The sequence below is a fragment of the Chrysemys picta genome, chromosome 8 (genome assembly GCF_011386835.1).
Source record: "Chrysemys picta bellii isolate R12L10 chromosome 8, ASM1138683v2, whole genome shotgun sequence".
NCBI classification, from domain to species: Eukaryota; Metazoa; Chordata; order Testudines; family Emydidae; genus Chrysemys; species Chrysemys picta.
The window spans coordinates 39255462-39281735 of NC_088798.1; positions in this window are offsets into that span (position 1 = coordinate 39255462).

Consider the following 26274-nt stretch of genomic DNA (forward strand, 5'->3'; position numbering starts at 1 on the left):
AATGGTGGTAGAATGTGCATTTGGCCGTTTAAAAGGTCGCTGGTGCATGTTACTGACTCGCTCAGACCTCAGCCAAACCAATATCCCCATTGTTATTTCTGCTTGCTGTGTGCTCCACAATCTCTGTGAGAGTAAGGGGGAGACCTTTATGGCGGGGTGGGAGGCTGAGGCAAATCGCCTGGCTGCTGATTACGCGCAGCCAGACACCAGGGCAATTAGAAGAGCACACCAGGAAGCGCGGCGCATCAGAGAAGCTTTGAAAACCAGATTCATGACTGGCCAGGCTACAGTGTGAAAGTTCTGTTTGTTTCTCCATGATGAAAACCCGTCCCCTTTATTGACTCATTCTTTGTAGGCAACCCACCCTCCCCCTTCGATCACAGCTTGCTTTCAAAGGAAATAAAGTCACTATCATTTAAAAATCATGTATTCTCTATCAATTGATTAGAAAAAGAGGGAGAGAACTGACAAGGTAGCCCGGGTGCGGTTTGGGAGGAGGATCGGAGGGAAGGAAAAGGCCACTAAAAAAAGGTTAAAATAATGACAGCCTTTTGCTTGGGCTGTCCACTGGGGTGGAATGGGAGGGTGCATGGAGCCCCCCCTCCCCCCCCAGCATTCTTACACATCTGGGTGAGGAGGCTATGGAACATGGTGGTGGGGGGGTTATACAGGGGCTGTAGCAGCACTTTATTATCCTGCTGCCGTTCCTGAAGCTCCACCAGATGCCGGAGCATGTCTGTTTGCTCACGCAGCAGCCCCAGCATTGCATCCTGCCTCCTCTGATCTTCCTGCTGCCACCTCTCATCTCGAGTGTCTCTCCTCTCCTCACGTTGGTCCCTTCTGTCCTCATATTGGTCCCACATGTCCTCAAGTTGGTCCCTCCTGTCCTCACGTTCACTGGCATCTTTCCTATACTTTGAAACTGTGTCCGTCCACTCATTCAGATGAGCTTTTTCATTGCGGGTGGATTCCATGATTTCCACGAACACCTTGTCTCGCGTCCTCTTTTTCCGACGCCTTATCTGAGATAGCCTTCGGGATGGAGGAGGGAGGCTTGAAAAATTTGCAGCTGCTGGAGGGAGGGAAAAAAGGAGAGTTTTTTTTAAAAAGATATATTTTACAGAACAATGCTTATATTCTTTCACGGTGAACAACACTATTCACATTACATAGCACATGTGCTCTCTGTGCAAGGTCGCATTTTGCCTCTTAATATTGAGTGCCTGTGGCTTTGCTGCTAGAGATCACAGACGCAGGTCCAGGCAACAGAATTCGGCTTGCATGCAGTCATAGTAAAGCATTGTCTTTCGGCTTCTGCACCCTTCTTTCCCACATACCAAGCAAAGCCCGTTGAGTGCTGCGGTTTTCCTGTTAACCTTCAGCAGCAGAAAACAAACTAACCCCCCCCACCCATCCAATTCTCTAGGATGATCGCTTTATCCCTCCCTCCACCATGTGGCTGGTATCAGGGAAGATCCCTGCTAGCCACACGTGAAAAGCTCAGTGCCAATTCCCCCGACCCCACACTTGGCTTACTACAGGGAAGGATTTCTTTTCAGCCACAGGCAAACAGCCCAGTAGGAACATCCACCTCTGTCCCCTTAATTAAATTCCTGTATTTCAACCAGGTTACCATGAGTGATATCACTCTCCTGAGGATTACATAGTGAGATAAAGAACGGATGTTGCTTGAATGCCAGCAAACACCTGGACCATACGCTGCCAGGCTTTGTCATGCAATGATACCAGATTACTTGCTACTAGTATGGCGTGGTCAAGTGCCCTACCATGGAGGACGGAATAAGGCTGCACTGCCCAGAAACCTTCTGCAAAGGCTTTTGGAGTACCTCCAGGAGAGCTTCATGGAGATGTCCCTGGAGGATTTCCGCTCCATCCCCAGACACGTTAACAGACTTTTCCAGTAGCTGTACTGGTCGCGAATGCATCCCAAGTCCTCAGGGCAAATTAATCATTAAAAAACGCTTGTTTTTAAACAATGTTTTATATTTTAAAAGGTAAACTCACCTGAGGTCCCTTCCATGGGGTCATGGTCTTGGGTACTGACTTGGGAGGTTTGGGAGGGTACTTCAGTCAGGCTGAGAAAAAGATCCTGGCTGTTGGGGAGAATGGAGTGCTGTGTGCTCTCCACAAGCTCGTCCTCCTTCTCCTCCTCCTCCTCTTCCCTGTCTGCAGAATCCTCAGGTGTGCCTGATGAGATTACCCCCGCCTTGGAATCTACGGTCAGAGGTGGGGTAGTGGTGGCGGCCCACCCTAGAATTGCATGCAGCTCAGCCTAGAAGCGGCATGTCTGCAGCTCTGACCCGGAGCGAGCGTTTGCCTCCTTTGTTTTCTGATAGGCTTGTCTTAGCTCCTTGACTTTCACATGGCACTGCTCTGAGTCTCTATTGTGGCCTCTCTCCATCATGCCCTTGGAGATTTTTTCAATAGTTTTGGCATTTCGTCTTTTCGAACGAAGTTCTGCTAGCACTGAATCCTCTCTCCATATAGCGATCAGATCCAGTACCTCCCGTACGGTCCATGCTGGTGCTCTTTTTCGATTATCGGCCTGCATGGTTACCTGTGCTGATGAGCTCTCTGTGGTCACCTGTGCTCTGCTGTGCTGGGCAAACAGGAAATAAAATTCAAATGTTCGCGGGGCTTTTCCTGTCTACCTGGCCAGTGCATCCGCGTTCAGATTGCTGTCCAGAGTGGTCACAATGGTGCACTGGTGCACTGTGGGATAGCTCCCGGAGGTCAATACCATCAAATTGCGGCCACACTAACCCTAATTCGAAATGACAATATCGATTTTGGTGCTACTACGCTCGTCGGGGAGGAGTACAGAAATCGATTTTAAGAGCCCTTTATTTCGAAATAAATGGCTTCGTTGTGTGGACGGGTGGAGGATTAATTTGATTTAATGCTGCTAAATTCGAATTAAACTTATAGTGTAGACCAGGCCTTAGAGAGGCTCGATTGGGTGGCTGAACTTGCTGGCTTGTGTTTGGTGAGGAGCTGCAGTCCTGGAGGAGGAAATCTGGTAGTGCAGAGGAAGCTTGTTTCTCTTTAAAGTCTCCTTGCCCTCAGCCCCGCAGCCAGAGAGCCAGTATGCCAGGCACAACAGTTCCTGAGCAGCCAGAGGAGGCAGCAAGCTCTGTGGTTTCCAGGCTGCTGTTGCTGATGCTCTGCCAAACTGCCAGACCAGCAGGGCGCGGCAGTGCCCTGGAAAACTGTTACAGTCACAGTGAGGGACAGTGCTCTGTACAGAGCAGCAGCAGCAGGAAACGGATTTCTTTCTTTTCTTAAATCGTAATTTTTATTAAAAAAAATACATATCTATCCCATCCGTCCGGGCCCTTTTAAATGGCTGCGTCTCTGGGCAATTGAGCTCTTCGCCCCCCGCACCTCCCAATTGGTGGGCCTGTATATTTAAATATGTGATGGTCTGTTAAGAACAAAAACCGAAAAATCAGAACTTGGTTCATTGTAAGGAGCACAGCTTTAATATGATTATTGATTACTATGTGTTTAATCTCTCTAACATTAAGAACTATTTTATAGTATGTTGCAGTCAACCAAAGAACTTTTTTTTAATGTTTTAATTCTCTGGGAAGAAAAGAACACAAATGAAAAGACTTAGTCATCTGGATAGCCTTGAGAAATTAAATAATAAAAATAACTATTGCTGATACAATATTAACACTACGTCTTTTAGTTCTGTCGCTCTACACAAAAAGAAATTTAAAAATAATGAATGTCTCAAAATAATAGACTGTTTCCTCCCCACCCCCACTGAGTTTCTCAGTAGTCTGTGCTGATCAACAGAGATGACTTGAGTATATAATAAGTTCTTCACTCAGTTGGTGGGGTTGGAGAGAAAACAAGCAGGTGTTTGTTTTTTTTAAGAGGGGTGTCAGGAATTGGGGTGTGGGTGATCAGGCCTAGTGATTGGAGCAGGAGTCAGGAGCTTGGAAACAGAACCAATGGTCAGAACCAGGTAATCTGGAGGAAGGGAAGGCAGGAACAGAGGTAGGAATGAGGTTGGGACAGGGCTGGAACAATGTGAGGAAACAGGGACCAGGAATCAGGAACAATGTGAGGAAGTAGGAACAAGGCAGGATCTGTCTCAGCAGTAGGTCAGGCTTTTACCTTGTTGCATAGACATCTTCCGGGTGTTTTCCCTAGGTCTTAAATAGCATGCTTGGGCTAATCGGGGAATGCAGTACATTTCACGAGTCAGGGATTCTGTAAGCAGGATATCCAGAGGTGCTTGGCCCCATAAGGCTCATAGTCCATTGATCTCTGCCTTTTCAGAGCTGTAGGGAAGCAGCATGGATATGGCAGTAGTACCTGCAGACTCAGGTTCTAGCCCTATGGATCCTTTTGAGGGGAAGACAAAGGGGACAGTGATAAATTACATGAATGCATAGAATGACTAAAGAATAAACAATAGATATTAATGATATTAGGACTTGTGGCAGGCTACATGCCTGACCATTTTACTATAATCTACACCTAACAGGGAGTCTATCTGAACAGAAAAGTTTGCAGTGTCTCATAAAGTATCATCATTCACAAAGTCATGCAGATAGGTATATACAGAAGTCAAATGCCTAGACATAACAACATTTCACCACATCCTTCCAGTAGCCATTACTCTTTTCAGTCGTCTTATTTGTTCCAAGTTAATGGGTTCTGCAGTATAAATGACCCGTTATGCATCTTAAAATCTGTTTTAATTTATCATAATGTCTTATGGCATATGGAAGTTTTGAGGGATTTTCCCAGGAATCTAAGAATTAGGTTGTGAAATTTAGGAGAGAAAAATAACCTATTTGTGGCTAATGCAATGAGGAAATTAGTCAGGTCTGTAAACACATGACCTTGCAAGAATCCCAAGGTCATTGCCTAAAGTTAATGCTCATGTACCAGTACATTGGTGTATACTGAGAGTAACTCCACAGAAGTCAATGGAATTATTTCTGATTTACACAATAACATCCACAGAATATGGCCCAGTGAGAGCTACTGGTGATTAACCCTACTTTTTCAGCATTTATTTGTAACTTTAACATGTGCATATAGTTTTTCAAGAGTAGGTATATCTTGCTCCCTTGTGGCAGTTCATTTCCCAAATTTTCATACTCTGGACGATGCCAATTGTAGAGTGATATGGGCAATAAAAATATCTAGATAGACAAACAGATGATTGTCAAGATCAGTGAGATACTTGGAGAACTTGCCATCACCATAGCACTAGATTTGGAAAGAAGTGTGTGGACAGCTTGTGACTGGCAGTAGGTGAGAAATAGCAAGACTGGTGTACAGTTACAGGACCCATAAAAATGTGTTTGGTGGGGAGATGTAATAAACTTACTCTCAGGAGTGCTGATAAGCAAGTGAACTTTATTTCCTGTCCACAATCACCTGAACTATGTCAAAGGTCAATATTCTTGTCCTATCCACCTATTCCAATGTTTACTGTTTCAGAGGGATGGGTGAGAGAGAGCAATTCATTGAAGATGAGTGAAATGTTTATGAAATATAAGATGTTCCACACACTTCTTTCTCTTGATTTGTACAATCAAATATTTGAGATTCTAAAATTTTCACTTACATTTTTCCATTATTTTTCTAATTTTTTGCTCACTTCCTCACTTCTGATCAGGATGGAACATACAGAAATATAACCCCATTCCTGAGGTATTTCCAGCTGAACTAGTAGCAGAAAATCACACCAGCGGGCATGTTCTCATGACACTTGAAGTCTAATTCAGCAGATTCAAGAAGGTGAGAAAGTTTGAATACTCTTTGTTTAAGCATTAGAACTGCTAGATGATCCAATCCATGTGTGAACAGTGACATTTCTGAGGTTTACCCATGCCCATTTTGTGTGTCTGAGTCCTCACTGTACTTTCAATATTCTTACACTAGAGTAGGATTTAAAAACAACAAATCTCAATCATCAGTATGTATTGTTTTCTAATATGAGGTCACAATGCTGGCATTTCCTGTTAATGAGAATACACCATTCTTTACATTCAAGCTTATAAATTTCAGAGGGAGTATTTTTTTATTTGAGTAATCATTTACCCAGGGAACAGATTGCTGATGATTATTTACAGCTCATTTACCACAGAATGAAAGCTGAACATATGACATTGTAACAGTAATTGATACAGTATCTCATTCCAATGGCAGTGCCTTGCTTCCCAAGAGGTTAAAAGTTTTAATAGTGACAGACCATGGAATGAAGTATAGACCTAAACCATTTAGGACTAAAAATAAAACATGGTATCTTTCTACCTACTATTACAAATCAAATATGTGACTCAGTTATTACTGCTAGAAGCAAGAGAAAATACAGAGGTACCAATTGTTTTAACTAATCACAATCTCCTTATAGGTGTTAGGAGACATAATTTAAGACAGTACTGAAAGGAAAGATTTAAAGATCTTGAAGAAAGACAGACAAGGAAATTTAGTGTACATATCAATATGACAGTGCTAATGCCTACAAGATATAATTATCAGATATTATGAACTCTTTAAAAGGGCACGAAAGAGAAAAATATTACCTGAATAACTGCAGGCTACAGAATGGAGATTTCACAGCTATTGTAATGGGGAGAGAGAAGGCAACATCGACTTGCATTAAAAATGGAGGTAGACAAAAATAGGACAAGTGCAGAGTTCACTGGATAATATTTTAATTAAAGATATATTTAGAGTAATAGACAGGACAAAAAAGTTATGTACGAGAGTATAAAAGAATCACACTACTTTGCATGGTATATTTCATTGCTTCAGTTTCAGTAGTCCAGTGCATTTGTCTCCCCTTCTTCCCCCCCCCCCCATCCCCGAAATCAGTCATGAGCAAGGCAGTGCTAGGAAAATAAATATGTTTTAGTTCCTGTCATTGTTTTTTATATAAACCTTTAGCTTTAGCTTCTGACCATTCAGAAAGACACTTTTCAATTATGATCTATGCTTTCTGAGCTATTCAAGGTATGGGGGTAACTTTTCTAGGAAATGCTATGTTCAGCAGCTGCTCATCTTTGTTAAGGTCACTCACATGCATTGTTTACAGTGTTTCTTTTACCTCACAAACGATCATATTAAGAGCCCACCTACTTGCCAACGTGAGATTAAAAACTCTGAAAACTTGGGAACATATACCCTGGTGAGCAAGCTGAGATTATTTTCCCTCAAATTCCTTAGGCACCTGGGCAATAAATAGGAAGAGCTTGAGGGGATGCTACAAGAATGAATACTTATCAGAAATGTGTTAGGCTAAATCAGATTCTATATTTGACATAGTGTTTCAATGTTTCTGAATATTCTTTTGGGAATTTCACAGAAAATTGACATTTTGTTCCAAAAATAATAGAAACAAATTTCAAAATTTTGGAATGTCCCACAGAATCAAAATTCTGTTTTCCAACCAATTTGAGGTATAATAAAAACTACTTTTGGCCCAAGGTGTGGTAGAGAAGAAAGTATTTTATTTTATATACATTTTAAGAGATAATTAAGGGAATTGTTACTGTAACAACTGGAATAAAAAGGGTAAACAATAGATTGAAATAAGCAACAGGTACCTGCTACAGAAGCCTAAATCAGGATGAAGAAGTTGATATTTTTTGTTTCTTTGTATAACACATTAAAGATGAGAATGAAATTAGAGAGGAATCAATGTTGGATGGAATATTGACTATTAAGGAGGAGATAATCAGAAACATGGAGGGTAGGGGAACCAAAGTCAAGTGACCATAAATTAATTGTATTCACAAGACCAAATTCATACCCAGTATAAAATTAAAATTAATTTCCAGTCCTGGTAGCTAATGAATAATAACAATATTAAATCCTGGAGATAATAACTGCTATTTAAGGCCCCAGTTCAGGAAAACACTTGGTCATGTACTTAGGTCCAATCCTATTCAAAACACCAGTTAAGCACATGTATAAGTGCCATTTGACCAATGGGACTTAGGCACGTACTTAAAGTTAAAATATGTGCTTAACTGCTGTCCTAAACGGTGGCCTAAGCTATAGTAAAGCTGTACTTTATTCACTATTTTAGGCTGTTCAACGAAAAAAAATGGGGGTGGTGGTATCTATCAAACAGAATAGAAACTGTTGAGATTTTCCCATCACTTCATCATAGCAAAATTAATAGCAGGCTTCATTATGTGCATAAGAGATTCTAGCATCCTGCCAAATAAAAATTATATTATAACTTGAATAATAATGAAAAATTAGCTACTTTGCAAGTAGCCAAAGCAGATCTGAGGGGAAGTTAAGAAAATTAAAACTAGGCCATGTGCACAGTATATTCTACTTAAAGAAAAGGGCAACAATTGCCTGGGGAGGGAAAGATAACTACATCAAAGTTTTTGCAACCTCTCTAGGTAAGCCACAGGAACCAGCTAATTTGCTACTAAAATGTAGGCACAAGCCTGGCAGCACCTTTATATTTAGGGGTACAGAATGTTCTTGTACCATTTTAATTTTTTTAAAGAGTACTGGGAATATGGACTAGTACACCAATATTGAGAAGCAGCCTTTTCATAGAATAATCATAGAAATATGGGTCCTTTTGTACATGTGAAGTGAAGTTGATTTTTTTTAAACTATATACCCTTTTCCATATTCACAGTGTTTGCGCCTTTATTTGCTATGATTAGCATTTGATGCGGTGCAACTCTCAAACTTTATGTTCCCAATATGTACATAATTTTCCTCCTATCTATTCTCTTGACAGCATGTGCTTAGTAACTGGGGTGTACTATTAAAAAGATTCACAAGTTTTATACATCATTACACCTAGAGTGAAGATCTTGACTCTTGGGTTGGCTTTAGTTTTGCAATATAACTCATCTAATTTGTGGTGCTTTTATTTTTGAGTTCTATTCTCTCCCTATGCCTCCAGCCCCATCCTACCCTACCCCCATTCTTTTTACTGGGGCCTGATCTTATGAGTAGCTGAGGAACTCACTATGATGATAAGGTATGGAAAGAGGGTGCTCATCAGCTCTCAGGATGCACTTGGGATCTTTCAAAAATCCTTGTACACACAAATCTGCAACAAACATCAAAGGGAATCATGTACATGTAACAAACTGCAGGACCAGTTCCTAATTTTGTTGGTGTCTGCTTAGTTAGATAAAGCCCCATTCAGTTGGGGTCTGAGTTCTCTCAATTCCCATTGAAGTAAACGGGAAGAGATGGCAGACACTCTGCACTTCATGGGATCAGGCCCTATAGAGGAGAGAGGTATTTAAAGAATTTTCCAACAATAAACTATGAGATTTATTTTATCTATAGAAGTCATGTGAAATTAGGTTGTTAAGAGGACAGCTTTGGTAGTATGATAAGATGATGAAATCCGCTGCTCTGTTTGTACCTCAAAGGTGAAAAGTAAATGGATCTAGATTCCTTTTGAAAAAAATCTGTCTTGAGGCACAATTGTCTTTATAATTAGTCATTGCTTTTCATCAGTTTTATACAAAGCAGATTGATTTCATGGAAGGACTTGTAAGCGAAAGGTTGAAGAAAGGTTGGAGGCCAGGTTTTCCATCTTGAGACTAGAAGAGAATGACATCCTTTCTTTGTAGCTATTTCTACTGAGAGAACCCCACACTATAAAGCTTTCTGTTTACTAGCTGCTGAATGAAGAACTATTGCACTGGATTCCATTCTCAGCACAGTAATCTGTTGAAGGAAAATGAGATTATATTATAAATGAAGCAGAAGAGGAGGTTTTCAAACAGGCAGTGGTGTTCTGTTAGAAGAGCAGACAAATAGGGATTCATTTAACAGGATGTATAACAGCACCTCTATGTCAGAATTACCATGACATTAATCCACTTGGGACTTTGGTGTCACTATTTACTATTCCATCTTATTTTCCAGACAGTATTTCAGCCTCACTTTCTGCCCAGTGAAGGTGACCAATTTTCCTTTTACAAATATGGCAGGGTATTACATCTTATCTACAGATTAACTGTTTGTTAAGATTTGAGATAAGCTTCAACCAAAAACATCGATCAAAATTCTGAATGATGGGGACATTCACATCTATATTGGACCCCCAACTTTGTGTCTGCCCCCTCTCTATCCATAATGGGGTGTTACATTAACTCTTACAGCCTGTGAATCCATTTTATGTGGGACTTCTTACCAGACTCATCTCCTTGTACTACTATAGAAATAATGCATCCTGATCCCTTTAAAGACCTGAGACTGTATTCATAAGAATATACTGGGTCAGAGCAATGGACCATCTAGCCCAGTATCGTGTCTTCCAGCAGTGGCCAGCGCCAGATGTAATGAACAGAAAAGGGCAATTATCAAGTGATCCACCCCTGTTGCCCACTCCCAGCTTCTGGCAATCAGAGGTTAGGGACACCCAGAGCATTAGGTTGTCTCTCTGATCATCTTGGCTAATAGCCATTGATGGACCTATCCCCCATGGCCTTATCTAATTATTTTTTTAACCCAGTTATACTTTTGGTCTTTGCAATATCCCCGGCAACAAGTTCCACAGGTTGACTGTGCATAATGGGAAGAAGTGCTTCTTTTTGTTTGTTTTAAACCTGCTGCCTATTAATTTCAGTGGGTGATCCCTGGTTCCTGTGTTATGTATAGGGGTAAATGACACTTCCTTATTCACTTTCTCCACACCATTCATGATTTTATAGACTTCTATCATATCCCCCCTTAGTTGCCTCTTTTCCAAGCTGAATGGTCCCAGTCTTTTTAATCTCTCTTCATATGGAAACTGTTCCATACCCTGTAATAATTTTGTTGCCCTTCTCTGTACCTTTTTTCAATTCTAATATATCTTTTTTTTTTAGGTGACCAGAACTACATGCATTATTCAAAGTGTAGGTATACCATGGATGTACACAGTGGCATTATGATATTTACGTCTTATCATATATCCCGTTCTTAATGGTTCCTAACATTCTGTTAGCTTTTTTGACTGGCGCTGTACATTGAGTAGATGTTTTCAGAGAACTATCCACAATGACTCCACAATCTGTTTCTTGAGTGTCAACAGATAATTAGACCCCATCATTTTGTATGTTTAGTTGGGATTATGTTTTTCTATGTGCGTTATTTTGCATTTATCAACATTGAATTGAATCTGCTATTTTGTTGCCCAGTCACCCAGTTTTGAGAGATCCCTTTGTAACTTGTCAGAGTATATTTTGGACTTAACTATCTTGAGTAATTTTGTATCATCTGCAGACTTTGCCACCTCAAAGTATACCCTTTTTCCAGATCATTTATGAATATTTTGAACAGTACTGGTCCCACTACAGATCCTTGGGGCACCCTGCAATTTATGTCTCTTCATTCTGAAAACTGCCCATATATTTCTACCCTTTGTTTCCTTTCTTTTAACCAATTACTGATCCAAGACCTTCCCTCTTTTCTCATGACTGCTTACTTTGCTTAAGATCTTTTGATGAGGAATCTTGTCAAAGGTTTTCTGGAAGTCCAAGTACCCTCTATCAACTGGATCACCCTTATTCACATTTCTTGATCTCCTCAAAGAATTCTAATAGATTGAGGAGGTATGGTTTTCCTTAACAAAAGCTGTGTTTACTCTACCCCAACAAATGGTGTTTTTCTAGGTGTCTGACAATTCTGTTTTTATTATAGTTTCAACCAGATTGTTTGGTATGAAGTTAGATTTACCATGTTGCAATTTCCAGGATTGCCTCTGAAGCCTTTTAAAAAAAATGGTGTTATATTAGCTATCCTCTAGTTATCTAGTACAGAAGTTGATTTAAGCAATAGGTTATATACCGCAATTCGTAGTTCTGTGATTTCATATTTGAGTTCCTTCAGAACTCTTGGGTGTCTACCAGCTGCTCCTGGTGACTCATTACTGTTTCATTAATCAGTTTGTTCCAAAACCTCCTCTATCAACACCTTAATCTGGTACAATTTCCCAGATCTGTCACTTAAAAAGAATGGTTCGGGTGTGAGAATCTCCCTCAGATCAATGGATAGAATTCATTTAGCTTCTGCATAATGGCCTTGTCTTCCTTGACTGCTCCTTTAGCATCTCAATCATCCAGTGGCCCCAGTGATCATTTGGCTGGCTTCCTGCTTCTGGTGTACTTAAAAAAAATTGCTATTAGTTTTTGTGTCTTTTGCTAGTTGCTCTTCAAATTCCTTTTTGGGCTATCTAATTATACTTTTACACTTGACTTGCCAGAGTTTATGCTCCTTTCTGTTTTTTGTCAATATGATTTGACTTCCTATTCTTAAAGGATGCCTTTTTGCTGCTAACTGCCTCTGCTGTTTAGCCATGGTGGCATTTTTGGTCCTCTTACTCATTTTTTTATTTGGGGTATAATTTAATAATAATTTATAATTTAATTTGAGCCTCTATTATGGTTTTTTAAAAAAAGTTTCCATGCAGCTTGTAGACATATCATTTTGTGCCTGTTCCTTTTAATTTCCATTTAACTACCTTCCTCATTTTTATGTAGTTCCCCTTTGTGAAATGAAATGCTTCTGTGGTGGGCTTCTTTGATATTCCCTCCCGCCATGAATGTTAAATTGAATTATGTTATGGTCACTATTAATGAGCAGTTTAGCTATATTCAACTCTAGGATCAGATCATGTGTGCGCCACTTAGGACTAAATCAAGAATTGCCTCTGCCCTTGTAGGTTCAAGGACTAGCTGCTCCAAGAAGCAGTCATTAACAGTATCTAGAAATTTTATCTCTGCATCCTGTCCTGAGGTGACATGTACCCAGTCGATATGAGGATAGTTGAAATTCCCCATTATTATTGAGTTTTCTATTTTTATAAAGTCTAATCTCCTGGAGTATTTCACAATCATTATCACCATCCTGGTCAGGTGATCAGTAGTAGATTCATAACTGTTCAAGTATAGAATTTCTATCCATAGAGATTCTATGGTGAAGTTTGGATTAATTTAAGATTTTTTACTGTATTTGACTCTATGCTTTCTTTCACATACAGTGCTACCACCCACCAGCATGATCTAATCTGTCATTCCTACACATTTTGTATGCTTTTATTACCATGTCCCATTGATTATCATCATTCCACCCCAAGTTTCTGTGATGCCTATTATATCAATATCCTCATTTAATACCAGCCACTGTAGTTCATCATTTTAGTATTTAGACTTCTAGCATTTGTATACAAGCACTTATAAAATTTGTCAATATTTAACAGTCTGCCATTGTGTGATGTAATTGGATGGGACTCTTTTTCATTTAACTGTTTCTCTTCAGCTCCTACCTGTACTTTATCCATTTCTATCCTCTCCTTTTAACTAGGTTACGGAGAATTCTGCTACTAGACCCTTCCCAAAGGAAAATCTCTGTCTGAACCATGTTTAAAATCTCCTCTACAACCTTTTTAATTTTACATGCCAGCAATCTGGTTTTGTTTTGGTTTAGACGGAGCCTATCCCTCCTCTGTACACGTCTCCTTTCCCAAAAGGTTCCCCAGTTCCTAATAAACCTAAAATTCTCCTCCCTACACCATTGTTTTATCCATGGAGACCTTGCAGATCGGCCTGTCTAAGTGGCCTTGCACATGGAACTGTAAGCATTTGAGAGAATGCTATTATGGAGGTCATGGACTTCAATCTCTTACCCAGAGCCTAATGTGGCCCCTAGGACATCTCTTCTACCTTTCTCTATGTCACTGGTAACTACATGTACCACAAATACTGGCTTCTCCCCAGCACTGCACATAAAACTGTCTAGATGTCTTGAGAGATCTGCAACTTTTTCACCCAGCATGCAATTCACTACATAGTTCTCCCGGTTATCACAAACCCAGCTATCTATATTTCTAACAATCGAATCCCCCATTACAAATACCTATCTCTTGCTCATAAGTGGGGTCCCTTCCCACAGAGGATGATCCCCAGTGTGAGAGGATACCATGAAATCATTTGGAAGAAGGGTCCCAACTGTGGCATTGTTTCCATCGGCTCCAGTTTCATGTTCTCCTTCCTGGAGACTTTCAGCACCCTCAACAGAACAGAGGGTGTCAGACTGGAGGTGGGCCTGCCTTATTGTGTCCCAGAAAGTTTCATCTATGTACCTCTCTGTCTTCCTTAGATCCTCCAGTTCAGTCACTTTGATTTCAAGAGCTCATACTCAGTCTCTGAGTGCCATGAGCTGCTTGCCTCAAATGCACACATACGTTGCCTACCCACAAGTGAGGTAATCATACCTGATCCATTCAATGCAATAAACGGGATAGCCCCCACAGGAAGTTATTTAGATTCATGAGTAAAGCACCAGAGAAGTAATGGGAGACTTGGTTGATGAAGCACTATGAACAATGCAATAGTATTTTTTACAAAGCTAAATTCAACAGGGCTTTAAGGGATATCTGTTGGCCACTGACAGTTAAGAATATCATTTAGGGCCCAATCCTGCAACAAGACTCTACTCCTGCACTAAAAGGAAATAGGATTACTCACCTGAGCAAAGCCTGCTATCATGAGCAAAGACTGAAGAGTTGGGCCCTTTATGACGATGATTATGATGGCTGTCAGCTCATTTTCATTGTTTTTTCACAGAGCTAGTTGTACTCTCCCCCCCCAACAACCACCCACTCTCCTCCATGAAGTTGTGGTTTTTTTTCCCAGTTTTAGAGAGTTACATGTTTATTTTTTATCAGAATGCCCAAAATGCTTGATCTGCTTGTTTATAAAGTTCTTGAATAGCTGTGGTGCTGAATGAATGAGCTCTTCTCAGCAGTGGTGCTCATAGCAGACCATCCCCAACTATGATGTAATAATCCATCCAGAAGCCAGCTGCAAAAGTGCCAACCATTCTGTTTTACTGAGGAGACCAATATATTTCAAATATTTTATTATTTTTTTACTCCCATTAATTTGGCTGGTCTCCTTTCTATGACACTTGATAACGTGTGATTAAAACAATGGGTGTGATGGAATATTGCAAATATGTCTATCTGTGCCTGTGATGGGGTATACATACCCCACACAGGACAGCAAGGGGTTAAGGAATAGCTCTGGGTCCAGACAGCCCCACCCAGACACACCTGCAAAGCTGCAAAAGCTTGAGACAGGCTTTAAAAGGGAGAGCAAAGCAGCTCAGAGGCAGGCAATGGAATGGAGCTGATGGCTGCTCTGAGGGCCAAGTATTGCCTAGGAGTTGATTGCCTGGGACCTGAAACCATAGACCGAGCAAACCCACAAGGGAAAAGCAGGAAACAGAGTCTTTGGGTCAGAGACTTTATTCGAGTGGTTTACTGTGAGAAGTGAAGGAGGTTGAGGTAGGAAGTGGTCTGGGGAGGGGCAGCAGCTTAGTTCCAAGGTGCCCACCATTGAGCCCTGAACTGGAGCCCAGTGGAGAAGGCAGGCCTCGGCTCCCATACCCACTCCCAGAGGACACTACAACAACAAGAGCCCTCTCATCTGGGGAGATGCCTCCTGGAAACGACTGTGGAGCTAAGGAGTTAAGGGCTCCTTCCTTAAAGTCCCTGTGCTAAAGGGGAGGACTGAAATGGGGAACTCTGAGGGACAAGACTGTGCTTCAACAGTGAGACATCTTGCCAACCACTGCCTGACCACTAGGCAGAACTGTCGGTGGTTGTGCACATTCAACAGTGCTCTGCCTTTGGAGCTAAATGTTGCTTTTTTTAAACTTATTATTGATCATAAGGATAATGTTTTATGCAAAAATGCTACCACAAAATCTTAGCATGAATTCTTTTACTTTTTACATTTCTTATTTGTGCAGCCATTCATAATTTTAAATCCAATCCTATTTTATGCTATTCTCCCCTCTTTTCTACAATGAATACTGTATTTAAAAATATGTTATGGATGCTATTATTGTCCAGCTTTTAAATTATCAGTGGTTTGTGTGGCTTTGAAAAAGTATTTCTCTGCTGCATTTTCAAGTCTTTGATGTTTTTTTTCTATAATTCTGATTGACCAAAAAAAAAAAAAAAAAGCGTTCTGTGTATAAATTTAGCTATTTCAGTTATGAGACAATTCTGATTGCACTTTAACATCTCAGTTTACTTATTTCATGTTAATCAAGTAAAAGTAAAGTGTCATGGCATAAGGGAAGAACATAAACTTTCATCTAAGCAGGTACAATACATAGTCTTAAAATAACTGTACATTTCTGAAAATCAGGAAAGTCTTGAAATATGTATGTATTTAAAATATATTATTATGGATATTTAAAATATATTATTTTTGCTTTTAACAGCAAGCCTAAAATCATAGCTAAAACATTCTAAGGAAGGGAGGGTTAATTTCCAAATCAAAATATAAAATAGTACTTTGTAAATCCATGTCTCTTTCTGGAGGTAGTTACATATTACTGTAGACCTCTGTTAGCTTCAATTATCTTTCAGTACTTACAGCAAATTTCTCTTGAAAAACAGTTTCTTGGACAGCCAGTTGCACCTCGACTGAAGTAAGATAAATCGTGTTTGATATCACAAGTGACACTTTGTGTATTTGTAATATTGTCAAAAAGCAGCACCTTTAATCTGTAGCGTTGGCATGATGAAATAGCAGCAAAGCAGGTTTTAATAGCACAGGGACCTAACACTTGTCGAAACAAGTGCATCAATGTACTGTGACGGCTTCTGATTAAAAATATTGATTAATCCTGTATCTCACTTTCAGTACTGTAGAATTATGGGAATTTGCGGAGACCCCTCACACATTTCTTGTTTGTAATTTATCAAGGCAGCAACAGCACCCTGAAAACATAAGCCATTGTAACTGTAGCTATGAATGAATTTAGCCTCATTTTTTTTATACCTTTTGAATTTATTTATACTACAAGTCTTAGAAAGCTATTTAGTTTTGTTCTTATAATATATAGATTTCCAATTTCAATAAGAATAATAATGTACCCTCTACAGCACCTGTTGGTGTTGCAGGTACACTATATGCATATACTAGTGTTTCTCTGTTCCTATAATCTATATGCAAGGATGGTCTTTGCATCAGTAGAGATGTTAGCCAGCATAAAATATGCATCTGGAAAGTGAGATGTGGCTATATGAAGAAAGTCCTAGAGTGACAGAATTCAAACATTTTCAAAGGCCCAAATAGGCATTAGGCTTCTAATTTTCAGTGACTTTTAATGGGAGTTGAGTACGTAGCTGACCTCGGTGATTTTCAAAATCTCCCCATAAAAGTCAAAGTGACTTGTACTCCTAAATCACATAGAAAATTTGGAAAAGCCACTCTAGAAGATTCAATATGAATATTGGGCTCTAGCTTCAGGCATCCATTTTAAAAAATCTTAATCAGCCATCAGCTGAGTAGTTCTTACTCTCTAGATACTTTTAAAATTGCTTTTCTCCCCTCAAAGTTCTTGTAAAGAGAAAAAAAAATCCCCTAATTCGAATGGTAAAACATTTTTACTAGTATTTTGATAGGAAAATTTAGATGGAAATTGAAAATGCAGCTGTTTGTTAGTTTTATGTATTTGTCTTGATTCCTGTAATTTACAGAAGAACAATGAAAATCACTATTCATAGAGATCTTTTTGAAAAATGCCAATGTTAATTAAAACTAATCTTTTGTGAATTGTGAGTTATTTGTAGAAAGGCTTTGAGAATTAACAATGTAAAATGCCCAGGGAAACATTTTGAAATGTAGGTCCTTAGTTTATGTACCAGTATATATTTTTAAAGAATATTTAATTATGAGCTAGAACACAGTGTTTCGTCAATGCAACAAATAGTCATGTGGAGAGACCATTATTCTAGTTCTGGTGTGAGTGACTGTTGAATAGCAGTTGCCGGTTATATCAAGGGAGTGTTACAGTCTTGATAGCACAATTGAACCACTGGGAAAATGAGCCATTTTGACTTGAGAATGACTTAAAATGTGAATTATCATTTGTCTCCCTTTCTTCTGTCTCTATAGCTTGACATGTTACTTTTGGAAAACTAAGGGCTATTGGAGGAATAATTCTAAAGTAGGGAAGTTAGAGTTGCTTAATGATGAAGAGGTTTGTGAGGACAGAATAGGTGAGTCCATTACTGATTGTAATGAATGTAAAAGTCACCGAGGATTCCTGATGAGTCTCTCAAACTCAGATTATATTTCACTTTCTACCGTTTATAAATGAGAATTGTGGTGATTACTTAAAATTTGTTTTTTGTGTGGAAAAGTACTGCAATTGGATAACTTTGTACTAGAAGGTAGAATGACAGGACTATGATGCCCATATTCAGACAGCATATTCTAAAATTTTGTTATATTTTTTGACAGAAGAAGGATTTTGCAAATACAATACCATATGTGAATATAAACCATAGCTACCATATTGTAACATTGAATTAATATTTTATTTGAAATTTTATTTTTAATTTCAAGATTATAGATCAATAGAGCAATTACTGAAAAACTGAAAGTCTTATTTCATAAATGTTCAAGGCAATAACAATACAAATAAAATAAAGATAAGATCATTACAAAACTCTGAAAACACTTTGGATAATATATATTTAAGTAGAAATGCTAATAATTATAAAGAATCCCATTTCAGTGCATGAATACAGAACCAAGCCATAACTTCATCTTTATTAATCAAATTCTAGCTAAGGTAGATCTGGTTATTTAATTTGCAAAACTTTCAAGATTAAAATTGAGTCTCCTTAATAAGATAGGATGTGAATACAAATATATTACTTTTTAGATCATAGCATTTGTATTCATCATATTATTCAGTATAAAAGCCAGTGGAATAAGAACCCTATTGATATAAGTAAACATATTACTTTCCAGATCACCAAATATTTATACAAAAATCCATTTAAAAAAACCCTGAAATATTGTCAGAACTGCTTTTTCTGTCAGTCAAACTCTAGTTAAATTAGACCAACATTTATTCAGCAAGAGAGTGTACAAGATTAGGCTCTTATTGATGCATTGGTGAGTATATGAAAATATGTAGTTTTCACAAAGATTCAAACACAAGTAAACTTACATGAGAAATTTCCTCTAAGGATACCATCAGTGCAGGATTCTCACATGCCTCCAGTGTAAGTCATATGGGAAATTCACTTCAGCTCTTAAGGATTTTTACCCTTTGAGACACCTAACTCAGCCCCTCTAAGCATGCCCAAACTCAGGCACCTCAGATACCCTAGAACATTCCATTCTATTTCTTTCTCACTGTCAGTGACAGAGCTCCCGCCCCTAAGCTGCCCACTGATTCTTGGCATCATGGTTCCAGCTCTTACTGATACAATTTTCCTAAGTCCAAGTGGCCACATCTTTTTGGCTCTGTGTATCACTCTCAAAATTAATATTATTTGTGTGTGTGCCTTTTTCTTTGGGTTCAGATAGCTCCAATCAGAGAAGTCACCAATTTTCCATGTAGGCTATGAGAAGAAAACTGATGGAACACCTCATGTTGCATGTGCTAATGCTGCTTGGTAATAAGCCCTCCAGCCTCCCAGGTGCTCCATGGGCTTTGGTTTGGCAAGACCAGAAGTTCTGCTGTGAGCACCTCTTGTTCCTCAATGCACTACATTATTGCAACCAAATAGGTGGCACTCAGCATATTTAGCATATTGAAGTGACTTTAGCATAGGTGTTATTGGAATGTGGCCTGCCAGCAATCTTTGAATGAAGGTGCTTCAAAACATATGAGCAGCTCAGTGCTTGGGAATATTTCCTGATGTTCCCAAGGGTTGGTGCTGTCAAGGACATCAGAACAGAGGAACAACTCAATCATCTAGAACTCTTCCTCATGCCTTCGCTGTTCAGCACACAGAGCTCTCCTGTCAGTGCTTACACATGCTGCAACATGGGAATCCAATCTGCACTTCCTATTCCCTTCACCTCCTAAGGTAAGGATCTTCAGCGCCAAAGGAATGGCATCTGAGCAAGTTCTTTGTTACTCATGTGACTCAATGCATCAACATCGGAGGACAGGTTTGGTGCAGAAAGGTTCCTCCTTGCCTCCTAATTTGTAGGTTTTAGGCATCAGAGGAGCAGCTGGGAACGCAGATTGTTGTCTCTAATGGCTCAGTGCATTAGCATCAGGAGACTGACTTAATGATTGGAAATCTTGCCTTGGATCTTTTATGAGTCAGTGGAATACAAAGAATACGAGCCTCAGAGTCTCTCTCCATAGGTCCTGAGACTTCTAATCTTCAGCATTGCCTCCTATGACTCAGCATTATTCGTGTGCTGAAGGGTGAGCTTCAGATTCTAGTGAATGGTCTGCCTTATATAAAGATAAGGTGATTCCACGAGCTCACCAGGGATTTCCTTTTCAACATGGTTCCATGTTTCAGCTTGTCATCCTGCAAACTTCCTCATGCTATTGAAAGCTAATCTTCAAAAGCTAACACAGTAAAATCAAATTAATTAAATCTTATAAAGCTAGCAATATGAGATCCTTAGGTGGAAGGCCCTATATATATGCAAAGGATTAGCATGATTGTTGTTATTTCCAGGATAGGCACAGTTAAGTTTTCTCATTTGTTTTTGCCATATATAACATCTGGAATTATGACTTTATTTTCATTTGTCAATGCTGGAACTAATTAATTATTGTGCATGGCATATGGTTTTGCAAAGTGGCCTTCTTTGCTTTTAGCTCACTTCATCTGAATGAAGCCAGCAATAGAGTTAGACATAATTAGTACTGATGAGCAAACTTCCTATCATTTCTGGGACATATTGTTAATTATTACATTACTGGGATATGTCTGCAGCAACATATACTGTATTTGTGCATGAATATGTTTTTTATTTGTCTTGCTACTGAGTTGTTTGCAATCTGCTTCAGGTATGGGGCTTAGGATGATAACATATTCCTAGCATGCAATGGTCATGCCATGTATTATATTTTTTACCTTCTGTTAATGATGTTATAATCTTTTGTGTTAGCTTTTAAAAGAGAAAGAAGCAAAAGTTTGCCATCAGCAGATTCCTAACATGATCTTACTCCCATGTGGCATAGCACCACATTCAAATAAAAATGACATTCCTTGGGAGGAGAGGGGGGGGGATTAAAAAACACAAAAGATCAACCAGAAGAACCAATACTTCAAAGGGTCTAGTATTGAAAAGATGCATTCATGAGATTCAGGAAGAATCGCAACGTTGTGGACCGTAGCAAACTGGGCATAGTGAGGCAGACTCCAAGATCAAAGCAAGACAAAGGAACCAAGTATTGCTTCATTGTTGTATGAATAAATAAAGTAATAATGAGAACTTTATTAGAGTTCAATCCAATTCCTACTGAAATCAATAGGAATCGTTTCCATTGCCTCAGTATGAACCATATACACCCTCTAGGCAGGCCATGAGAAGTCAAAAGGTTCAATTCTTAGAGCAATTAATAATTAACATCTATAGGAGATACATAAAAGTAAAAGGGAAATGTACCTGACTTCTTTGATCAGTAGGAAAAATTCAGTCAAGTATTTACAAAAGCAGGAAAAATAAACCCTGGAGAACAATATATGTAATAATAATTGCAAGCTAATATAACAAAATAGTAAAATAAAGCACAGGCTGGTGATTTCATATATAGAAGACTATTCACTACTATCAGTATATACTTTGCAAGGCACACTGTGTTCTCCAGAAGCCTTATATTGTGTAGAAGCTAAAATTGAATGTAGAAAAATCTTTAACCTCAGAAAAGCTTATTTAATGATTTTATTGTGATAAGTTTTCTTTCCTGTCAATGTTTCCTGCCACTGGGGCTCTCTAGTCCTCTTGACTGAGTATAGCATAATCAGTAAAAGTGTATAGCAAACTCTATTTAGATAAAAAAGCCTAATAGTATGTTATGGCAGGCATTTGATTAAAGAAATTATATGTTAGTCTTTAAACCCAAGAGAACATCAAAATAAGAGATCAGAAGAAATAACCAATCTTTCACCAAGCCAGCTGCAGGTGGTTCTTCTCGAAAAGAATCCCATCTGTGCTAAGCAATTTCCCTTAGCATGGAGATCAAGGTCTAATCTGTCCTGTTGTTATGTACTTTCCTGTTTTACTCAATGTGCATTAAATATCAATTATAAAGGCTGGTTGAAAAATTTACCTTAAAATGCTTTTTCTGTGGAAAATTAGCTTTTCGGTTTAAAGAAAATTTCCACATAAAGTGTCTGCTTTCCACAGAAAATGTTGTCTTTTCATTTAAAAATAAAATAATAATAATAAATAAGAGGATCCCCCCTCCCCCAAAAAGAAGGTTTTTTGGTGTTTTGATGAAAAGTTAAATTTTCTGTGGAAGACAAAATCATTTTTCTACCAGATCTGACCTAAATAGTTACTTTACACACCTCCTACCAACTCATCTGATCTCACACCTCTGTAATTTACTTCAAAGGGTTTGAAGGCAGTGTGTTCTCAATGAGGCACCCTGACATGTGGAATTTTCCTCCTGTTTCAATTTCCCAGAACCTAGCTCTACTGAACTTTAGCTCACATTGCAGAGCCTGTTTGTTGTTCCAAAGTTTTCTGGTAGGAGTAGACTGGTGAAAGAATATAGATGACTGAGTTGGCTGAGGAGAGTGATCATGGTGTGGTTTGTTTTGTTTTAAATATGTGCCTCTGCCACAGACTTTTTGTGTGTGACCTTGGACAAGTCACTTAATTTTCCTGTGACTCAGTTCCCCATCTGTAAAATAAGGTTAATAATTTCCCCATAACTCCTAGGGATATTGTGAAGATTAATACATAAATACTTGAGGTGCTCAGATACAGTGATGAGGATGGCCACATAAATACCTAGATGGTAGCAAGTTAGGGGTGTCAGAGGGTCAGGGGACACCTCGTTTCCTTGGTATCATACTTTTCCAAACCCAGAGAACTCCCTCACATACACTAATTCTGACACTATCATCCTCTTACACAGACTCCTGCTTCATGCTCTCAACTATTGCCTCCCCAAAGGGATGTAGGCAGAGAGACAGTGGGGATTATGGCTGCTAATTGAGATGCTGCCATCGAAATGGGGATAAGAATGGAATGTAAGCCTTCCCGTACCTGCACAGTCTTTCTGTGTCTATTCCAGGATTGCCCCCTGGATCTTAGGAAATCTGCAAATTAGGATGGTAACTCGTCTGCAGGGGAGCAATCTTGCTATCGTCAATGGCATGATTTGGAGAAGCTTCATCAGTTGAAATGTGTAGACCAGGGTTTGGCAACCTTTGACACGCGGCTCGCCAAGGTAAGCACCCTGGCGGGCCGGGCCGGTTTATTTACCTGCTGCGCCCACAGGTTTAGCAGATCGCGGCTCCCACTGGCTGTGGTTCGCCGCTCCGGGCCAATGGGGGCTGCGGGAAGGGCGGCCAGCACATCCCTTGGCCCACGCCGCTTCCCGCAGCCCCCATTGGCCCGGAGCGGCGAACCAGTGGGAGCCGCTGTCGGCCAAACCCGCGGATGCGGCAGGTAAACAAACCGGCCCAGCCTGCCAGGGGTTTTCCCTGAACAAGCGGCAAACCGGTTTTGAGAACCACTGATATAGATCATTTCATATTAGGATACAGAAGAATGAAGGTATTCAGGAAAAAAAAAATCTTTGGGACATTTTATATTCTTACACAAACACCAAAATATTTTTAAAACTGAAATCAGACTCGTGCAGGACATACATTATTTTCCATTTTTTGTTCCAATATTTATCTGATTAAGGTATTGTTTTCATGGAATTGAGGCTTCTCTCCTTTTCTGATTTGGTTCTGCTTTTTTTCCTGAAAACTCATTGCCTTCTATCTATTTACCAATAATTGTACTGGTCCAGTTGGGGAGTGGTTCCCAGGAATAGGTATATACTGCAGTATGAAATTTTGATAGGCACAACAGTGTATCATGAATTAATAAATGAAGCTCTGATAATCCAGTGGGGTTATTAATTTCATAACACAATACACTGAATAGCTTGCTGTACAGACACTGTCACTGTGGTATTGTGAGATTAAATTGATCTGGTTTATTGATTGATTTCACCAGTTTCTATAGATTGCCCTTATGTGAATTTATGCATTCATTCCAAGCAGCAAATGGTTTCCTAAAGTACCTTTAGAAGCCTAACTATATTTGATTGATATGCCATTATGATAGATGTATATCTTCTTTATTTAGGAAACTGGGGTCCCTGTTGAAATAAAATGTCAACTGTCAGATTTCAGAGAGGGGAGGAAAATCACAGGTGTCAGGGTCACATGCTGTACTGTAGAAAAATCTCTCATCAGGAGAAATCCACACTAGAATTGTGCAAACAAGCAACATCTATATTTTCAACACGATTGCTGCTAGCACAGTTTTATCCACCTTGTGAAAGGGGTCTAAACTTGCACTTTTACACATCAATGAGTCATTATGAAAATGATTGTTTTTTAAAGAAATATTCCTGAAATAAGGTTAAAATTATTATTATGTATTTGTATTATGGGAGCACCTTGGGCCTTGTTGTGCTAGGAACTGTACAAATACATAATAAGAAACAGTCTCTGTCCTGAAGAGCTTAGAATTGAAACATTGAATCTATCTTCCCATGTAAATATTCTCACACCTCTTATCAAACTGTCTGTACTGGGCTATCTTGATTATCACTTCAAAAGTTTTTTTCTCTTACTTAATTGGCCTCTCAGAGTTGGTAAAACAACTCCCACCTTTTCATGCTCTCTGTATGTGTATATATATCTCTTCAATATATGTTCCATTCTATGCATCCGAAGAAGTGGGCTGTAGCCCACGAAAGCTTATGCTCAAATAAATTTGTTAGTCTCTAAGGTGCCACAAGTACTCCTGTTCTACTTAAGTACACGTAAGTCTTCCTCATCCTGGAGGCAGTGGAGTAGCAAAGTGACTCACCGTCCTGGGTACTCCAAGAACTGTCAAATGAGTCCATGTTGCCTCCCAGTAAAAGATTATTAACCATTTTAGATGAGAGTTGATTCTCTGGGAAGAAGGTGGAAAATAATCAGATCTAACAATCCACTGAAAATCTTCTCCTGAGACCCCTAGCTCCATGTAAATGCTAACAGTTTTATTTTGAGAGGACATTGCACAGTATTTCCATGTCTGTTGTTAGTTAGTATGAAATTCACCCTGGTCAGAGGGCTTATAAACAGCTCTTATGTCCTGCAGGAGACTGCATAGGGTAAGTTGTGGGCTTCACAGGAGGCCTCCATATTCCCCAGGGACTTAAACTGGTGGTGTTGTGGGCCACCAGGTCTTCAGATATGTGATTCCACTAGCCCTAACAGCTATTGGCACTACTCCAGCTAGTAGCAGCTGGAAGGGATGAGGTGAAAAGCTGCTCTGCTGACCTGGCCTCCAATTTGATGGTAGATTTTGATCTCCAGTCCCCTGAGCACTTTATTAATGAAAAGTACAATTGCTTGTATTCTGTGTGGGAGAAGTGAATTTCACCCTTAGATAGCTGCTTAGATGTTTTCATGTACTTTGAGATTTGAATTGGAGATAGGCACTACTACTTGAGAAATTATTCATTATTATTTCTATCAAGGTTCAGTGAAACTTGATTAAAGTTTGCTTGAGGGACTGTCTGTGTGGTCATTGTTTCCTTTTAACTTGTAGAAACCATTCCAGAGAGAAAAAGGAACCCACTTTGAGGTAAAGGCACAAAAGCTGAAGATATCTATGCTGCCAGCTGTTGCTGGTCAGGTTATATTTTTTATTAACAGTACAGCTGTGTCTCAAAGCCTGAGTGACAGATGAATAATTACTGAGGACAAGAAGTGGAAATTTGATTACAGATGCTGAATATATACAAAGAAATTAATCAGTTTGTTAGTCCTTAGTTGATCTTCTTAGGAAAACTTTATGACTGAAGGGGAAGAAACATCTTTATGCTTGTGATTGCAAAACTGATCTCTTTTGACTTGACTTTACCCCAGTATGACGCACACTTGCACATACATGCTCTAGCATGGAATGATAACATATTTTGAAACCTTAAAAATTGCTGTGAAACAGAATTGTCATGCTCCAGTCAGCTCTATTTAATACCTCATAGCATAAGAGCAGGGGTTTGCTCAAATGGTGTTGAATAAAACTCCTCTCCCTCGCACGATTGTGCAGTATGGTGTTGTCTGCCTACCATCTGACCTCCAATGCAGAAATGGCTGCATTTTTGTGGTGCTGTTTGAATTAGAAGAGGGTGCAATATTCTCCAAGAAATTTTCAAGTATTTCAAAATGTTTCATTGAAAAATGTATCGAGGATTTGAAATCCCACATTTTGAAAA